The 20,715-nt window shown below is 34.5% G+C and overlaps 1 protein-coding gene across 3 annotated transcripts in view; it reads left to right on the top strand.

Annotated features, from left to right (window-relative positions):
• The window catches only part of LOC125052495 (leucine zipper putative tumor suppressor 2 homolog), a 97,388-nt gene that overhangs the window by 44,944 nt on the left and 31,729 nt on the right, over positions 1-20,715 (top strand). The gene's annotated exons all lie outside the window — the stretch shown is intronic.

Raw genomic sequence — 20,715 nt, 5'->3', positions numbered from 1 at the left:
AGCACGTTAGGTATTGCGTTATAGCTTTATCACGATCTTATTACAGCGTTCGTACTTGTATGGTTAGAAATGAATGTTTACAAATATACACCGGATACAGTGTATAAAATACCGTTCTGATAACTTATCTTTAACTTTTTTATCTATAGATATAGATTATAAATCCCGAATCTGAATAAACACTATTTGGGATACCAATATCAAAAGAAATTTATTTTTATAAGTATTGCAATTGATAAAAAAAAAGATTTGTCTCATTTAATTTGTTTAAATTGAGTGTAGTTTTATTAATTATTTTATAATTATATTTAATATTTTTAGTTTTTGACAAGTATGTTTATTTATGCCAGATTCTATATTGTCAATGCCAGTAGCGGTGTAAATTTTTTTTTCTAAAATGACTGTCAATTTAGACTGTTTGGCCATTAAACCTGAATATTGTGTGTTGATTGGAGTTGCAGCTGTGTTATCGTTTGCCGGTCTTACGGTCAATTTCCATAAGTAAATATTTACACAAGTTATTTAACGCTTATCGTATATTTTAACGGTTTTTTCAAATATACCAGCGCCCGCTCTGCGCAACATTAGCCTAATCAAAATAAGTTACAAAAATACATTAAAATAGGTCCAACAGTTGTGCGAAAGATTACAGAATAACAATTTTACTGTGAATATAGAAAAACATCGACTAAATTAAAAATATATACTTTCTACTTTCGAACTATTGACACAAATAAAATACCGAATAAGTAAATAAGTAGATTAACTTGTCTATTAATCTTATTAGCGTATTATGAAACGGTAACGTGCTCTAGTACTAACCGACTTTAAAAAGGAGGACTTATGATCGCGTCTCTGCGCTCCTTCCCATATCTGCCAAAAAGTATTTACGCTATGATAAACAAATAAGTATGTAACTTATAACTGGTATTTTATTTTTATCATACAAGCGTACATTTAAGGGGAGTTGTGTGGTGTGTTTTAACATTACTGCGTTTTAGAAACGTCAGGGCTAGTTGACAAAGTAAGGTTAATCCTCCGCCCTTTAAATTTACTAAAATTAGACTAAGAGTAATATTTTAAAATGAAAATATTACCCTAATAATTTCGTAGAATGGAACGTAAGTATGAAAAAGCTATATAGTTTTTATTGCTCTCATTTATGAATAGATCCAACTGGCCATGCTGTCTCAAACTATTTAAAGTCTATGCAAAGATGTGTCAATAGCGCTGTGTCAACATTTTAAATTTTTATTGGCGCATTCCCTATGTCGTTTACAAGACGTTTCGTTCGTTGCTTTAAAATACTCAGATTACGGTAAAAATACTTAACACGCCTGAAAGGTTTCCGTGCGAAAATGGAAAATATGTTTAATGTGTAAGTGTCAAGTGTCATCTGTCAATGTCAACTGTTGTCCGTCAAGGAAAGCGTAGCGTTGTGCTTTATTGACCAGGTGCGGGACTGCACGATTTGGATCTTTGTTTCTTGTAAAAACAAATGCGGTGATTAAATAGGCATCTCCTGGACAGTGTACTCCAATAGACCGCATCGTACTTAACATCAGGTGGGATTAAGCCCAACCGCTGTCCACTTCTAGAAAAAAAGAATGCTTAGTTAGCCTTGTCTATATTACTATGTACCTAATGACTATGATCATAGCAACAGCCTCTACATCTAACATAGGAAGTAACATTTTCCGATGACAACGTCACAACTGTACACAGTTAATTCGCATAAATTATCATTGTAGTCACGATACAATATGTTATTTCAAATGTTTGTTTTGCCTATTACAGAGTGCAATGCACTTCGCCATAGAACTGGCTGCTTGTTAGTAAACAGTACTCACAATAGTCGAACCATTCGTTACCAAGTGTTGACGGAAGTCTGAACATCTTTATATTCTGCGTTTAATGTTCTGTTATATTAGGTGTGAAATTGTATACAATAGTGAGTATGCTACATTGTCTTGGTATACTAATAAATTTATTTACAACTAATCTTGTCTCAACAAAGACCTCCAAATGTCGCCAATTTGATTACTCGCTAAGCTTACTAGCGAAGATGGAAAAATTTAAAGATTTGGAGGAGTTCTTCTAAATCTTTCCATCCTCATCCGGACTTAGAATTTGCTAAAAAGTTCTATTATTGTCAGCACCTTCTATAAGGCTAGGATGTTCGAGTACAAGTGGTCTATGGAGGTGTGGCCTTGTTTTTGTTTTTAAATATTAAACTGTGAGAAAATATTAATTTGATATAAAAAATAAAAAAAAATCTATTTTGGATTCAGTTACTTATACAGATACTCCATTAAAACTTTTAACATCCATAAACACTTTCTTTTTGTAAACATTATTAGATAAAAGTCGTAAAATTTTGTAATCACAGAGAAAGCTCTCAATAAGCTTAAGCATAATGATGGGTATCGCACAACTATTTTGTTAAGTAGAGAAAGTTGTATCGCTTTATCATTTCGATATTGAGTACTTCATAAGTACTGTTTCAATATTGTTTTAACGGAAGTAACGACTTCACAGTCAATTAAAAATTTGATACCTTTATTGCTATATAAAGGTATATTTTATATTAAAATAACTCCCCGAACTTCGTTTCGCTGTAATATGATGTTTGACTTAGCCCACATTTTGTTACGCTACGTAATTGAGACTGTTCGTTTTTTCGTAAAAAAACTAAATTTTTAATTTTTTAAATATTAAAAAAAAAATCGTCTCCATAAAAACCTTCCTCACAGTTGAAGGAATGGTCTGATTTGGTGACGTCAACGCTATTATTTACTTGCTTACACAAATTACCTACACATTATATATGCTTGAAAATGAAATGCATTTTTGAGGATTCCTACAAAAAATTGATACGTTTATGTACTACTTTTATTTGAGAGCTTTGCTTACTTTTGCTGACAAGAGAAGGGGGGGGGGGGGGGATAAATTGCAGTAAATCTGCTTACGTAATACTTGAACGGCCCCAAATAGGTAAAACTGATAACCTCCTTAGTTTGAAGACGGTTAATATACAAATTTGTTTGGTAAACTTGTGTATAGTATTGTAGTGACGTCACTCACTGACTCACTGTGCCCATTCACAAATCCTACAGATTCCTCCAAGAGATAAGAACTGGTTATCGTGGGGTGATCAAACGATCAAAATTGCTATTCAAAGTTTTATAGGACAGGATTCGTGATTAAATGAGGTCCGAGACAACTGCACAGTTGCTAGATGTTTCGGTTTAAATATATAGATTTGAAAAATAATTATTAATACACTTACTTTAACACCATCATACAACACAGCCGTATTAGGTATTACTTAGTTATATATATATAAGAGAATGAAACTCAAATAAGTTGCAAAAATATTTATTTTAAGAACATTTAGAGTTTGTTACTTCCGTTGAAAATCTCTTTTATCCTATTTCTTTTATAATTAATCCTAATGTACTCACAACAAAAACTTTGTATTCAAATTAAAATGACTAACACATACATAGACATAGTATTTTCCACAGACTAACAAACAACATTAAATGAACATCTGTAAAAACAAAATAGATAATTAATAATCTAATTTAAGAAATATAATTATTTATTTACATGTATTTAATATATTTTTCCATTTATAAATGTTTGAACCTTTTGTAAATATCATGTATTCCATCTTTGGCTTTATCATTACTATAATCATTTTTTGATATATAATTTATGTCAGCTGTAGGATTACGAAATAAATTAATAGACAGTGTTCTGTTTTGTCATTTGTTTTTAAGTTAAATAAACGTGAACATGATTCAAGGAATAGATTAATGAGGATTGTATTTGTACTAGCACCTGCGACGCCATTTTGTAGGAGTCACGTTTCGCCACGTGCAAAATGTATGAATTAAATCGCACGTTACTCTTACGATATTATAGCTAATACCTATTACCTCAGTAACCCCGATATCATTAACAGCTAATTTATGTAACATACTGACCTTAATATATGATGCACCGCAGCATAAGGTAATAGAATTTATGGTTGTCGTGGTATCTTAATTAAATACCCAGTTAGAGAAGGAAGACTTGTTATCAAGCGACTGCCGTGACAAGACGGGAGCTTCTTCTGTCAATGTTCGCGTTAAGTTTCATCTCTGAATCTTATCCTTTACTTTTTATCGTTAGGGTATCTCTGAAATGTACTGAAAGAAACAATTTTGTGAATGATTCAGTACAGCTTAGTAAAACAGTAATTATTCAATTACAACGATAATTAGGTATCTACAATTATCAGAGTACAGGCTATGGGGGAATATTAAACAAAGGAACGATGGCGTCGTTTGATTGTGATTGGTCAACCTCTAGTCCAATCACAAACACACGACACGTTTTTCCATCTGTCCAATCACAAGTAAACGAAATGCTCTATCGTTTTGCCTTTTATTTTTCAATATATATGTGGAGAAAGTAAGTCATGGATAGAGATATTTATAAAAAGCTGGAAGAGACCTTAACAAATCTAAACTGTAATTTGTAATTATTGAAAATAAACGGGCTATATATATAGACTTTAATGATGAAAATCTCGAGATTAAGCGGGAATTTTTGCCAAAAATCTATATTATTTTTTTAATATGGTAATCTAAATTTGTACCAGGATTTCTCGAGTTCACGTTAAAAATTCTTGGCGGAAGACATTAGCGAAAAACGTGCACAATTAAAATTTCGTGGTATATTTTTAAGTAATTATAGTGTGTTAAATTACACAATTACATTGTTGTCGTGCTCTTCGTGGCCTTCTCTGTGCAGTTCATGCATTTTTGTCATAAGAATTACTCTCAATTATATAATTTAAACCGTCGTGATTTAGTCGTTATTTTTGGTTGAATTACAGGAAAATTACGTCAATTTAAAAATAAATTCTAATTATGATAAAAACGCAGAGGCTTATAGTGGTGGCTTTATTTTCTGATGAAAACATACACACAAATGTTTCTTATTATAAGTAACAACATGTTTTATTAAACACTTATATTATATAAACAGTTGGCCCAGGTACAATAATCGCAAAAGAGGAAGACAATTTAGATTATGGATACTACATTAACGAAACAGCAGGTGGTACATGGCAGAGAGTGGTACAGTGCAGACAGAGGCGGGATTTGGAGGAGGCCCCTGCATAAAAAGGGCACACAGATACCTAAAAAGATAAAGATAGAAATATAAATGTGTTTAAGTGTAAAAGTGCCTATCTGAAATTAAAGGCTATTATTATTATTAATATATAATGGCTATAAATGTTTGGGTATTACCGAAGAATACGAAAGGAGGCTTTAGAAACACGTCAACCCCCTCCGGGCCTCTTGGAAACGGCGGACTGCGTGTTACGGCTGAAAAGGACAAGACTTGCCGCAGTTTGATAGTTTTCGAGATACGGATAGAAAACAAATCACTCAATTTGCATTCCCTAATTACCTCAAAAGAGAGATAGACCACAAAAAAAGGTGGGACGACGACATTCAACAAGTCGCGGGGACAACATGGGGTAGAGTGGCCATAGAAAGGCCAGAATGGAGAAGATTGGAGGAGGCCTTTGCCACCTGGCAAACGGACACGCAAAAGTGGAACAAAAGAACAATTTACGAAAAATAAAGAAAATACTGTCATGTCCGAAAAGTGGCTATAATAAAATAAATTACCTCAAAATCATCTAATCAATGTTATACAATCTGATAAAAGCCAAGAGGCAGATTGGAGATGAAAATGTAATGACTAGAAAACTTGGATAATTAGGAGGGCAACGGCCCTGTCAACCAAGCGACCTCTTCCAAGGCAATCACTTAAGTCCTATTTTAATGAACAGTTTTTTATTATAAATCCACATTTAATATCTTTAAACAGAGATATTATTGCAAATAGTCTGATTACAGCCACAAAGTCGCTTATTTTAAAAAACGAACAAAACTTTAATGTTCTTATAATGTCAGGATAAAAAATTGCAAGATTATTCTTGTAACTGATGCCTTACAATTAGACCGTGGCTAAATCTGAGTCATGGCAAAAAAAGCCTACAATACTGAGTGGGTTTGGTATTTGAGTTAGACCAAATTTTATTATGCTAATTTGCCAAAAACAGTTTTATGTTTCATGGTTCGCCATTTTAGTGCAAATGCGTATCACGAAACGTTGGCGGAATCAATTCATATTTTGAAATATGGAAGGCAGACCAATTTAACAATACGGCCTTAGGAATAGATTTGGCAGGAGGCTCATCTGATGTTAAGTGATATCGCCGCCCACTAACATTGCCAGAAGGCTCGCAAGGTCAGTAAGTATTGAAAACTGTATATCGTAACTTCATTACGTGACAGCAGTAACATTGTGTGTGCAGTTTTAATAAATTACCCAGTAAACACCAAGTGAATCCCAACAAAAAGTGCATCCGGTACTTTATAAAGGTACTGTGAACTACATATATTGGAGATTCTTCTGATACATGCTAAATTATTGAGTAAACTAGATAAACTTATGCGACACATTCTACGAATAATATTTAAAATACCCTCATCTTGTTTTGTCCACAAAAAAAAAGAAATATCCAAACACGTCAGTCAACGTCATTGTTAAACTTGATTTTTGGCATTTGTCATCTGACAGCGGCACTTTTTTTTTTTTTTTTTTTTTAATTTTATGGCCTGGTAACGAGACCTTTAAGCCAAACAGCGGCACTATTGCCATACCTAGTAGACCTGTCGGCTGGATACAAGGATTTTGGACCTAATTATTACAACTTATTACAACATATAGATTATCCTTTAGATTATTCCTACATACGGTTTTGAGTAGAAACTATAATAATGGATTGCCGCAAGTGTTTAAAAATTGCACCTGATGCGGAGGGCATAAAATGTACCTCCTGCCTAGCATGGTTGCATTTCTATTGTGCTGAATTGACGGAATCAGACTTTAAGAAAATCTTACCTATGAACAGAATAAAATGGAAGTGTTATGCATGTAAGACTAAAAAGAAAACTACGCCTTCGACGACCACCTCACCTACACTTACTTCGGCTTCGCCCTTGAATGTGGACACGGAGGTTTTAACTAGATATATGGACTCAAAATTTGCGAACTTAAGTCAACAGTGGCGTGATGATCTCAACTCTGCTATCTTGGAGGTTTCGCGAACATTCAGGAACGATATAATTGCCCTAGAAAATCGCATGAACACATGGGAGGAAAGGGTAGCTCAAGTGGAATCAGCGGCAGTCATAGGCTCCTCTTCCCTGCCGTCCAACCTCATGGAAGAAAATGCTTCACTACGTCACGAGCTTGAAACCTTGCGTAACAGGCTCGACGACTTCGATCAAGCCTCTAGAAACTGCAATATTGAGATTCAAAATGTGCCCGAAAGTAAAGGTGAAAATCTTATGCAGCTCTCTCTTACACTAAGCAGCATTTTAAACGTCGAATTAAAAGACTCTGACATAAAAACTGTACACCGCGTTGCACCAGGTGTCAGGTACGCGGGTCGCCCGAAAAATATTATACTGCAGTTGACAACTCGCAGAAAACGTGATGATTTTATCGCTGCTGCGCGTGTGCGTGGCTCTCTAACAGTTGATCAATTGCTCGGTGGATCTGCGGCTGCCTCGGGTGTCAACAACAATCGATTCTACGTCAATGAGCACCTTACCTTGAAAAACAAAATACTCTATAGTAAGGTCAGGCAACTTGCAAAGGAAAAAGGTTACAAGTATGTATGGATAAAAAACTGCTGTATTTTTGTTAGAAAAACTGATGAAGCTAAAGCCATCCAAATACGATCCAATGATGATTTAGCCAAATTAGTATGACTATATTATACCTCTCTGTATGGTTTACATATTTTTTGTATTGTATTCAAATTTTCTTTATTTTTTGTTGGTATCTTGTTCTTTTCATATTCTTTTACGGCAGTGTGGAGTGCGAAACTGGATTTTTCTATAATCTTCACTTTATTCCTACCCATCTTTCATATTTCTGATTATGGATAATGGCTCAAAATACCTTATCTATTTATTATCAGAACTGTGGAGGCATAAAGAGTAAAATAGATAAGCTCAAAAATAGTATACTTCTTAGCAACTATGATATTATTGTTCTGGTAGAGACGTGGTTAGTGGATTCTATCTTTGATGGAGAGTTGCATTCTGGCGATTATGATTTATTTCGACGGGACAGAAACCTCCAGTTTTCTCGCAAAAAAGGAGGTGGTGGGGTCTTAGTCATGGTGAAAAGAGGAATTAAATCCATCAGATTGACTGAGTTTGAAGCCCCGGATTTGGAGGAATTATACATTCACTTGCCATCTCACGCTGGTCTCCTCCTCAATGCCTGTTACTTTCCTCCCGTTACTCATACCTCTTTATACATAAAATTCTTTCAAAAACTGCATGACATACATGCTAGCGCTAGATTCTCTAATTACATAATTACAGGTGACTTTAATTTACCTCATCTCAACTGGTTATCCTCTCCAGACACCCTACTACAATCTGCAAATACTGAGTCATCTAAATTATTGTTGCATACCATGTCTTTCTTGAATTTAAAGCAAACTAATGTTGTCCTCAATAGCAATGCGCGGCTCCTAGACCTAGTCCTATCGACGCTTCCCGGGCGTGTTGATAATTCCGATGACCCGTTGCTTAATCCTGTTCCTCATCACCCGCCTTTAGATATTCTTAGTACTGTTAACAGGTCAATTTTCATGACATCAGCTGTTTTCCATCAAAGAAATTTCTTTAATGCAGATTATGACTTAATAAATAATGCTATCTATAAGGTAGATTGGGTGTCACTACTGGCCTGGTCCCATTCTGAAGATGCTGTTGCCATCTTCTACTCAAAAATAAATGAAATTATATCTGTTTGCGTGCCATTCTCTAAACCTAAATCCCGTAAGTATCCAGTTTGGTTTAGCAGAGGACTGATAAGAGCTCTTAATCGTAAGAAGAAACTCTGGTGTCGCTGGAAGACCTACAAAAACTTGCTCGACTATCAAGAATTTTCTTTATTAAGGGCACGTGTTAAAAGTCTTATGAAACTTTGTTATAATCGATATATAGAAGGAATTGAACTTTCGCTGAGGGCAAATATCAAGCACTTTTGGAAATATACGTCTGCTCTAAAGCAGACTAATTTAGGATATCCTAAACGAATTAAATATGGCAGTGTTTCATCTGACGACCCTATTCAAATAGTAGAGTTTTTTTCGAGTTATTTTCGGTCAGTGTTTGAGTCTCAAACTGGCTCAGTTGGAGACACTGTGTACACCGATGAAGAGAGCCTTCCCAATGACTCTCAGGTCCTTTTGCATAGTTTGTACTTCGATAAGGATGAAGTCAGCAAGGAACTATATTTGCTCGACCCAAATAAAGGTCCTGGCCCAGATCAAATCAGACCAGTTTTTCTCAAGAAAACAAGTCGGTCAATATGTGTCCCCTTACATATTATATTCAATAAGTGTATGTCCAGTGGCACTTTTCCTGACTGCTGGAAATTATCTTATATAACGCCTATCTTCAAGGCTGGTGAAAGGAGTGATGTCGAAAATTACCGACCGATTTCAATACTTTCTGCAATCCCTAAGGTCCTGGAAAGATTAGTTCACCGACGCATTTATTCCAGCCTAAGGCATGTTATTATAGACCAACAGCATGGATTCGCAGCTGGTAAATCTACTCTCTCCAACCTCCTTGTTTTTACTAATTATATTTTTAGCGGTTTGGATAATAAACATCAGATAGACACAATCTACACAGACTTTCAGAAGGCTTTTGATAAGGTTGACCATATGATGCTTTTACAAAAGCTATCTTTTAATGGTATTAAGGGTAATCTTTTAAGATGGTTTGCAGCATATCTACATAATCGTGTTCAATCGGTGGTAATAAATGGGTTTACCTCTTCTCAAACTGTAGTGACATCCGGCGTTCCCCAGGGCTCAATCCTTGGGCCGTTGTTGTTTTCCTTATTTATTAATGACATATCTAAATGTTTTTTACACTGCAATTACTTGCTGTATGCAGACGATTTAAAGTTATATAGAACGGTAGTTACACTTTCCGACGTGGAACTTATTCAGGAAGATCTCGATAGGCTAGATGATTACTGCAAGATAAACAAATTATTCTTAAAATATAGTAAATGTCAGCATATCGTGTTTACAAGGAAAACACATAACGCAATCACGGCCAATTTCACCCTTGGAAACCATGCCCTTGAACGTGTGTGCTCTGTAAGGGATCTTGGTGTCCTTCTTGACTCCAAATTAATCCTAGATAAGCACATAGGCTCAATTATTGATAAAGCCTACCGTATGTTAGGCTTCATAACGCGTGTCACCAGACATTTTAAAGAAAAAACCACGTACATTCACCTCTATAAGGCGCTTGTGCAGTCCCAGTTGGAGTACGCCTGTCCAATCTCGAATCCCCATTACGCTATATATGTCGCACAACTGGAGGCTGTACAAAAGAAATTCTTACGTATTCTAAATTATCGTATGAATGGTGGTAGGGCTAGTTATAAGGAACTTTTAAAAAAATATAAATTACTTTCTTTGAGTACTAGGCGTAATTTGACAGACTGTGTCACTGTTAGAAAAATATGTGTAAATGAAATAACTTGTTCCCATCTTCTCGAACTGATACCATTTAATGTTCCTGCCAGATCTCTGCGCTCGCACAAAACTTTTAACCTTCCGACTCCCAGAACCAACATTGGGTTCCGTGAGCCTCTTCACAGGATGTGTTCCACCTTGGATTCCATCACTGACATCGACCCTTTTTCGCACTCCTCTACTGCTTCATTTAAGAATAAGTTAAAACTCTTATTAGCTTAAGCTTTGTGTCGTCCTTGTTTTTTTTGTTTTTTTGTTTTTGTAGCTGCTAGTTTAGTGTCAAATTTTGCTGTCATGTTTTGTATTGTCTTACTTTGTATTGTATTTTTTATTAGTGAAACTTTTTTCGAGGATATGTCCAATATGTCTATTTATTTTATGTTTACATTTATTTTTATTTTTTCTATATAGTGATGTATCTGTTTAGTTTCCAATAAATAAATAAAAGATAAATAAATAAATAAAAAGGTCGATGACAGCCTTTGAAGGAATTGGTACGCTCTATTCTTTTCTCTAAGTCAAATTGATTCGGAAATACTGAGTAACTTTCATTAGCTATAGATCAGAGAGCCTGATCCCAATAATGAGATTATAGAGAGAGACTACATACAATAAATATTAAGGAGTTTAGGACTAGTGGTTTGAGCGAATCTCATCTCTAAGGTCGTAGGTTTTACCACGTGCACCACGTGGACTTTCCTTTCTATGTTTTTGTTTTCCCGAACCAATTCGACTTAGGGTCCTTCAAGAAAAGAGCGTACCAATTCTTAAAAGGTCGGCAACGCACTCGCGTCCTTCAAGAAAAGAGCGTACCAATTCTTAAAAGGTCGGCAACGCACTCGCGAGGTCTCTGGCATTGAAAGCGTCCATGGGCGGCGGTATCACTTAACATCAGGTGATATCCTGCTCGTTTGCCCCCTGTTCTATAAAAAAAAATATGTGCGCATTTAACACTCGTACGTCGAAGAAAACCAGACTAAAGGCCGATTTACATTATCTTAGTGTTTAGGAGAGTGCTTTAGGATAGTACTTTAGTTGAAACATGTAAACGCTCCTTGCTTTAGTAAACGCTACGCTAAAGAACTTGCCTTTCAAGTTGTACTAAAGCACTCTCCTAAACACTAAGATAATGTAAATCGGCCTTTAGACCCAAATCTCCGACGGCGAATGTTAGGCTCAGAACACATCACCTACTTGCTTATAAAAATATCTTGAAATAGATACAGAAATCCGAGGCCAAGAGGTGTTACTATAATTTAATAGTATAATTTGGTCTTGTCTAAAATTAGCAAACTTATAAATAGCTTTAGCCTAGTCGGTATTGATTTATTTAAAGGTCATACTTATAAAACTATTTTGTTTTTTGTAAGGCGATCGCTGTAGGCCAAAACGTGGGAGTTCTTGACGCTTGACTGAGGTTACAAACAGACTCGTGGGATAAAGAAAATAACTAAGAACCTTTAAAACATATTTATAGAATAAAATAAAATTTCACATATTATTTTAATAATCGTCTACTATATATAATGATGGCTATAACCATACGTATTTAATACATAATCTAATTAATTATAAAGTAGTTGTCGAGTTCATTAAATTATTGATTAAATTATCGACGATCTTGAAGTGTTAGATGATACTAAGATTTATTTACAAGAGTTTTAAATAAAAAAAATGTAATGATTGGACTTTTTTTATTTTAGAATATATAATATACATACATTTGAATGTATAAATTCCATTAAGAGTATATTAAGCTTATGAAGCCCCTTCCGGAGTACATAATACGTACGAACCGGAATCAATAAACTATGTTGATCCAACCTTATTTGAATTGAAAGATAAAAATGTCGGCGTGTTCAGCATCCGGCGATACAATTCTCACAAGACTTCATCTATTTTTAAGTATCAGACACTAGACATATTATATTACTATAAGAGAACCAGCGCTTGTGAATTTGGTTTTGGCCTCAGATGTATCTATTTCGTGATTATTTAATTTAATAGGCAAGTTGGTGTAGACTGGTTGACTTGACGCGGTGCCGTTGATTTTTTGGGTCTAAAGAATGCTGGTTTACTGACGCTTTTCTCCTTTACCATACGAACGAATTAAATGTACTTATAATGAAGGTATAATAAGTAAAACTATTGTAACAAATCGTGAAGCTGTATTGGGAAGTTATTACTCAGTTTTTGTTGCGATGAATTCGATAAATTGTCTGGAAATTAAGGAATTTTCTGAAAATACCAGATCTTTTTTAAAATTCTTCTCTTAAATCCCGATATTTAAGAATACTTTAAATAGAATACTTCTTAAATATTGCTAAAGTCCAAGCACTCGTTTTGATGAAACCTTTTTAGAAACCAAATTTAAACCAATACTAAAACACCGAATCAATTGATTAGATTAACCATTATTTAGAATCGACAAATAAACGTTTTCATGGTTTCCTAGAAATCAACTATCGCAAATCGATTTAATGTCATCGAACTTGACCTTATTCTTATTACATCATGCTTTTGTTCCAGCTATTTAGCACAGATTATGCTGTAATCATAGATAATGTGACGTTTCTGTCAGATTATATAAATAATAATTATTGTTACTGCATCCGTGTAAATGAGTATACATATTTACACCGTAAGAACAGTGTTGGCCTAGTGGCTTCAACTTGTCCCTGAGGTCGTAGGTTCGATCCCTGGCTGTGCACCAATGGACTTTCTTTCTATGTGCGCATTTAACATTCGCTCGAACTGTGCAGGAGAACATCGTGAAGAAACCGGCTTGCCTTAGACCCAAACCGTCGACGGTGTCTGTCGGGCTGTTCACCTACTTGCTACTTTATTGACAAATGATCATGAAACAGATATCTGAAGCCCAGACCTAAAAAGGTTGTAGCGCCACTGATCTATTGTTTATTTTTTTTAATTTATTTATACCGTAATTATTGGTGTGTATGTTGATATGAAAAAACATCCGAAGTCAAGCCATACGTTTTTTTATGATTATGTCTCCTGCTGCGAAAATTATGTCATCATTACTAGATTCAAAATCCGCTTCTCTATAGCACAAAGCGATTTAGTTGTAACCAGTTTAATCCAAATCAAACTTTCCAATTGACCTTTGCAAATGTGAGCTTATTGAACCATATAGTCCAAGGGTAACGGGTAGAGACTTGAAATCCGGTGGTCACGCAGTCGATAATTGCAATAAAATCAATAGAATACTGTTATCATAAGATTATGTGGCGCCACAGATTAGGCGATAAATCTGTATTTACTGTCGCAACCACTTAAAATATCAAAGAACCGCGATTAATATAGATTATAATTTATGAGAAGGAACATAGTAAGGAGGTTTGTGGCGAGCAGATATCAACTCTGTGGTCGTTAGAATCGGTTGTGCTGCTGTGCACCAGGTCTTTGGTAGATGTAATAGTCCTTGATCAATCAGAGAAAACATCATGGAAAACTGTTGGCTATAAAAACCTGATCTAGGTGACAAATACAAAAATTCATGGCGAAGACCAGGTTGTTACTTTGTGTGGGTCTTCCCTAGGAGATACGAACTCCAATTGTCACAAAAAAGAGTATACTCCTCCCTCAAAGTCCGGCAACGCAACTACGATGACTGCCCTTTTTGGGCGTCCCATAAGCTCGTTAGCCGTTATAACTAGAAGGACGAGTAAGAGTTCCCACAATTTTAGGTAATTTTGTGGCAATATCTGAGAGTCTTGAATAATATTGCGGAATGATTATATCAAGCCGATGAAAAATTTCTATTGCTTGTTTCAAATTGTTATTGCATTGACATCATGGCCCAGGCATCGGCATGGTCACGAAGTATGATTCTCAGAGCGGTCGTTCAACCGGAACTATTTATGCTTTTTGTCTAAAACTTATCATTATTGAAAGCTATGCACGGATATCAATGCTTCGAAGATTTTTCGTAATCGATTTTCTATTAGGATTCCTCATGTTTTCTCGACTGTGAGCAATCTGTATTTTAAATATAAATTAAAAGTTCATGACATCGCAATTATTGTTGATAAAAAAATTATTTTTATTTTTTTAAAACTTATAACATACCCGTTTGCTTGTTCTATATTTCATTGATATATATATAATTCTTTATCGTTAGAATTTTTGATCTGGAGGCTCATGTGATGTTAAGTGATACTGCCGGCCATGAGCACTCACATTGCCAGAAGGCTCGCAATGTGCATGGCCTGCCTGAAGAATTGATACGCTCTTTTCTTGAACCCTAAGTGGTTCGAAAATACTTCACTTACTTTTTTGTGCACATTGCAAGAAAGAAGAATCCATGTGCGTTCGAACGCACGCTCTAACGGCTGTTTTTGATGCTACTACGTGTGAATACGTAGAGGAACTTCTATTTCCCTCTCATTATAGAGCATAAAGATAAGGTATGCAAGTACACAAGGTTTTTTAAATTAAATTATTTATGTTTTTAAATAATTACGACAAAAGATAAACAGGCAGTTAAATATAACGGCGTAGTTATCTACTTCCTTATATACAAAAAAATAATACTGTATATAAAAATTTATTATTCTATTGTGTTCTGTGTGCAAGTTTGTTGTTTGTTTACTTCTATAAGAATACGTCTTCAGTCTCAAGTCAATATCTCCTGAAGATAATTTTCTGGTATTGTTAACAGTCTGGATTAAATGTATGTTTTTATATACCTAGGTATATAACACACATATACACATATTTAGATTATATTTTGCTTGTTTGTCTGTTGACACATGTATGAAATTCGAATTCGTAATTTTTAGTCAATATCTAAATTGTCTTTTATTTAGCATTAGAAAACAAAGCTAGTTTTGCGATGTTATAGAAATACACAATGGGTATTATGAAATAACACAAATGGGGCATTGTACGGCTTGTTAACATGCGTGATGGTCGGGATCACAATAAAACAATGGTTTGGACCACCGGCTGTGCATATTTACACACATTTGCATATCTTTAAGCATTTAATTCTAATTTAGTATATGCGATAAATAGCATTATACGTACACAATTTAGTGGCGTTGCGTTGTGACCTCTGTACGCGTTTCTGTGATACACGTAGATGATCAGCCGTCTGTGGCACAGATAGACAGTCTTTCACATGATTTCCTTGTGCCTGTGAATACAAAAATTCATAGCGAAGACCAGGTTGTAACTTTGTGGGGGTCTTCCCTAGGAGATACGACCTCCAATTGTCACAAAAAAGAGTATACTCCTCCCTCAAAGTCCGCACATACATATCCACTACATGGGATTCGAAGGCGCGAACGGCAAACACTGCTTGTACAATGGTTCTCTATACTCGTACTTAAAGGGCCTGCAGTACTATTTTGTATAGTACAGCAAACTAAAAGTCAAAAAACTTTGTTCATAAAGGTAAACAAGTACACTTATGAACGTCAGAAAAGAAGTTAAATTAATTGTAAATTTACATTTACTACCAGTTCGCAAGGGCGTAGAGCGGGCAAGAAGAACTGGCAAACAAAACTTTCCGCCACTCTTTTTAATCGCAAGGGTCACATCATACCACTCATGGAAATTCACGCTATCAGAAGGTTCGCAAGTACATTTTAATAGAGTTTTGTGTATAAGAATTTAAAAGCCTCATCTAAAATTACATATAAATGAACATATGTAATGTATGTGTATATTATTGATGTAAAACAGATCACGTTTAATCAAGATGTATTCTTCCATGTATGACTCATATGCATTGCAATACATGTTAGGCAAGGCATTATTGTAGACGCCCGCGTTGAGATTAGATCGCCTACGCCCTTTAGATTAACTGACAAGTATATTTAACCGACTTAGAAAAAACGTAGTTCGCTATTCGAAGTATTGTACCAATTTGACATATTAGCTCTCCAAGTTCTAAACCGTGTGGCGTGCGACTCTCATACCTGATGTGGTAGGTTCGATCCCCGGTTGTGCACCAACGGAATTTCTTTCTATGTGCGCATTTAACATTTGCCGACATGTCTTAGACCCAAAAAGTCGACGGCGTGTGTCAGGCACTGGAGGCTGATCACCTACTCGCCTATAAGATTTAAAAATGATCATGAAACGGATTCAGAAATCTGAGGCCAAGACCTAAAAGAGGTTGTAGCACCACTGATTTATTTTAAACCCAAAAACATAAGAAATCAAAAATTTCCAGTCACTGACTTTTAATAAAGTATATAGTTTGTGATAAGAGAACTTATTTTACATTACAATTGGAGAAAGTCGATTAATCTTAAATTAATTCAAAACATTTGAAATCTAGATTTTCTTTTATTTTCAAACTAGTTGATCGTTATAACTCTCACTTTCTCGTGTCTGATTAAATTCCGTTCGCCGAAACGGAATTATATCAACTAATAATGCAAACATTCGATCCTTCCGTCCTAAAATGTAAAAAAATCCTTTAGCAGTTTTAAGGCGAGTCTATAATAACGACTAGTTGTCCGTTATCTTACGGGTCTCCGAATAAAAAGTAGTTACTCTAGTTAAGTAATCTAACATTAGTTAAGTTACATATATATATTTTAGTAAATAATTAGAAGCGTAAACAAAATGTTACCAATCATCGCCCATAGCCAAAATGATCCCTTTACTTTTTCACTTTATTTTATAAATTTTAATATAACATTCTTGTTTCCGATAATGTCCAAAAAGGTCGATTATACTTGTTTTGAAATGACACTTAGATTTAAGAACCCTGATGTTAAGTGATACCGCCGATGGACACTTTCAATGCCAAAGGGCTCGCGAGTACGTTGCCGGCCTTTAAAGAATTGGTACGCTCTTTTCTTGAAGGACCCTAAGTTGAATTGGTTCGGAAATACTTCAGTGGGCAGCTGGTACCACAAACAAATAATAACAAGACTACAACGTCTAAGCGGAGCAGTCAAAATAGAATTTGAAATCGGATCATAATTGTTGTTTTATAAATCTTAAGTAGAAATACTAAATAAAAACAATTATATTTTACCATTATTTCTCATTAACAAATGAATCCTTAATACTGTTGTATTATTTTATTTATTATTTTAATTTGTCAGCTAGAAACAATACAATGTAATACTTAAATAAGAGAACAGAAACAAAAGAGACGTTTTATACTGAATCGTAGGAAATTTATAGACGCATAAACATTTAAATTTAGTTAATTGCCATATATTTTTAAGTTTCGTCGATTTTATAGGCAATCAATAATTATTTTAAAAAGCACAATTTACATCCAAACTACATCGTAAAATTTAAAACATAGTTTGCATAAAGGACTTTATGAGTTAAAGAAAGTCGTTAATCAATATTCTAAATAGGCATAAAATTAGGTATTCTTGTTTTATATAATAATTTTATAACGTCTAAATACTTTAGAATCCAGTTAGAATTGTTTTCAATGCTATTAAACTAAGATAGAAATTCTATTAAGTAGAAATCTTCTCTTTTTTTTTAAATTTATTTATCCTTTATTTCAACGGTATTTGTATACGAATGATTAATTGCCAAAGACAATGTTATGATTGAAAAATTGTGTACGTGCGTGTAAGTGTAAACTATTTTTGGCCCGTGCCAGTCCTTTACATATAAAAAAGACGACGGGTTTGCACTCCGGGAGTGCCGGCAGAAGTGAAAACTTGAATATTAACGTTGTGCATTTTTGATATTTTGGAATGGTTAGGGAATAATTTTTCACGAATTGCTTTAATTATCAGTATAAAGGTACTATCATTTATGTGGTAGAATACAATATTAATTTATTGCGCTATCGTACTCAAACATGACAATTTATATTACATTAAATACGCCGCGCCAGCTGTCTACTCTCTCCGTCTTACGAATTTTGGATCAGGTCACGTGTCCTGACGCGAGTTTAACATTTTTCACCCATTCCAAAAAAAGTGTACAACGCCGCTAAAGAAGTTTTCACTTAAAAATAAATTTAGTTAATTATTTACACTTCGTTACATTTATACAAAAACAAATAACATAATTCATAAAAATTATAAGGGATGCCACGGGCGGTCCTAGGGCTAGCAAGCGATCTCTTCCTGGGAAAAGAACTTAAAAACATAACAGCCGGGAATCGAACCTACGACCTCGAGAGATGATAGTCGCACGCTGCTCTTTTGTCCTTTACATACAGTTAATCTGTAAACGATGTATGTATATTACGAAGACTTTTTTATATTTTAAAAAAAAAATTTCTTATTTGTATTCACAAATACTTCAGAAACAAATACCAACGAAACAATAACTAAGTAATAATGAAGATTAGTAATACATACATTTATTTCACATACATAAATACCTTATGGTCGTAATTGCAACGAAAACCATTTGAAGGCTTTGCGCCTACAACCTGTCAAAAAGATCATGCCTACACGCACAGCTAGTAAATCACATGCGAAAAGAACAAAAGCTATTGTTTAGGTAGTACTAATGTTACAAATAGCAGCAACGTGTTATGAAAGAAAATTACATGTTTTGTTACCTTAAAATTTAGGATTTTTATTTATTTATTTATATGTTCTAAAACAACGTGTATGTATGCACAAATATACCTACAAGAAAATATCACATCACATATTTTACACACATACACATGAATTATATTACTCGAAGAACATAAGCAAGCTAGCAAAGGAAAAAAATAAACAAGCAACCCCTAAAAAAATAAAATAATATAATAATAACTAAAACTAAATAGAAACTTAAACATCATTAAGTGTATGATAAACAAAGAGTAAGTTGGAAGATTTTCATAAATGTTAGTAATCAAGTTGTAAGAGCGAGAAAGACTTGTTGGACCATTAAACGTTGCAGATAAGCGAGCTTTTATGAAGGAGAGTTAATGATTTTAGTCTTACTGCATTCTGAAAAGGCCGGCAACACACTTGCGAGCCTTCTGGCAATCACTTAACATCAGGTGAGCCTCCTGCCCGTTTTCTCCCTGTAATATAAAATATAAAAAAAACATTGTTTTGTTGAAGGTTGACGACACAAAGTTGATTGCTACAAGACGTTCTAGTTGTAACCATAATGGACTAGGGTTTACATTTAAAGTCATACAAAGCGCTCAGGCCTACTCTCTCTTAAAACTCGGCGTTATATCTCTTCTTCCTTTGGTGCCTCTCCGTTACTGGAGGTTGGCCGTCAGTCTTGTGAAGCCCAGGTGCCAGATGCAGCAACTCTCTGCAGTCGCATTACCCAAGCAATAATAATGTTGCGAAGCCATGATTATTTCCTTCCGTTCAGTTTTGTAATTTCATACAAATAAAGAGCGGACCGTCCCCTCTTTCTGGTTTCTTCTATCTATGTTTGCCATAGTCACTTTGTATGACGATTTGATATTTTAAAAGATTACCGAGAGTTTTTACGCCGGCTTTTTCTCTCTGCCTACATCCTTGTCTTCTTTGGCGATGAGTAGGGATGTCTACCGATACAAATTTAATGAAGTGGAATAAGTCATACTTGTATCTTATATTCCTTAATTCTTTTTTTATATTACTCCCGATTACTCGGGATTGCACCGAATATAAATCAATGAAATTATTTAGCACATTTGAATAATTTTAATTAAAATTTATTATAATAATCGTTAACCTTTTAGTCTCTTCCTTAAACTAATAGACCAGTCAGTCAAGACAATTAATTCATAATAATTCCAAAAGTTTTCAAATTTTGATGTAAGGTCGGGAGTGGTATTAAAACAAACTATAAAATTTTGCAACCTGCTCTGCGGTCCGGAACATTGTTAAAAATAAGTTTTGGTCGTGAAAAAAATTCCAAAAGTTCTGCAAACTTGGGGAAGTTTTCGATATAATATTTCATATCACGTATAAAATTTGCAACCAACCTAAGTGTACGGAACATTTTTTGTTATTAAAAATTAATGTTTTTCTTTATTAAACTGAAGGAAAACGTTCCAAAAGTTCTGCAAATTTGACAGATATATCGAAAATAAAATAAATAACAAAAAATGTTCCGTAAACTTAGGTTGGTTGCAAATTTTATACGTG

The sequence above is a fragment of the Pieris napi genome, chromosome 9, assembly GCF_905475465.1.
Source record: "Pieris napi chromosome 9, ilPieNapi1.2, whole genome shotgun sequence".
NCBI classification, from domain to species: Eukaryota; Metazoa; Arthropoda; class Insecta; order Lepidoptera; family Pieridae; genus Pieris; species Pieris napi.
This window is presented reverse-complemented; position numbering and strand designations above follow the sequence as displayed.